Here is a 667-nt window from a genome sequence, read left to right as displayed (position 1 = left end):
AACGGAGGTGATGTCATGGTCCCACCACATTCCTGTTGACACCAATGAGGTTATACAATTCAGCTTGCATAGGGGAAGCTCGGAAACTAAGGAAGGAAGGAGGGAGAGCTGCGTGTATAGTCCCTACAGGTCACTGCATGTGCTCTTCCCACAGCGCCGCAGCCCGCCCCCTGGATTCCCACCGGCAGCTCTCTCAGGCTCGTCTCTCATCAGGTGGGCAGCCCAAAGCGTCTGGGGCCAGGAGCGGGTGTCCAAGACAGCGGTCCCCCGAGACAGCTCCATGGGGCCAGCAGAATTGCAGGGGCGTCTGGCTTTTAGAAGAACCAGCAGCATCTGTTTATTGGACAGTTGCATGTCCTCTCCTAATAGATGCAGCCCCGCTGCGTCCTTCGGTATTCCCACACTCCAGCCAGGTAGGGGCGGGGAGAAGTGTACAATGAGAGACAGAGCTACCGGGAGGAATGAACTATAAACCATTTATTAGTTAACGAAAAACTCATAAACAAGATCCCGCTTCGAGGTGGAAGTGGGATGAAAACCTTTGATGGCTGCTCGTCTGCACGGACGCACATCTCGCCTCCTTCGAGAGGGAGGAGAGCTGGGTCTGTCTGTCCAGGGGCAGCAGCGGTGGGAGTGAGAGGAGCATCGGGAGGGAACACGTGCGAAC

This window comes from Myotis brandtii, unplaced genomic scaffold, assembly GCF_000412655.1.
Source record: "Myotis brandtii unplaced genomic scaffold, ASM41265v1 scaffold85, whole genome shotgun sequence".
In the NCBI taxonomy this organism is placed as follows: domain Eukaryota; kingdom Metazoa; phylum Chordata; class Mammalia; order Chiroptera; family Vespertilionidae; genus Myotis; species Myotis brandtii.
The sequence above is the reverse complement of the archived record's forward strand: the minus strand, read 5'-3'. Positions refer to the sequence as shown.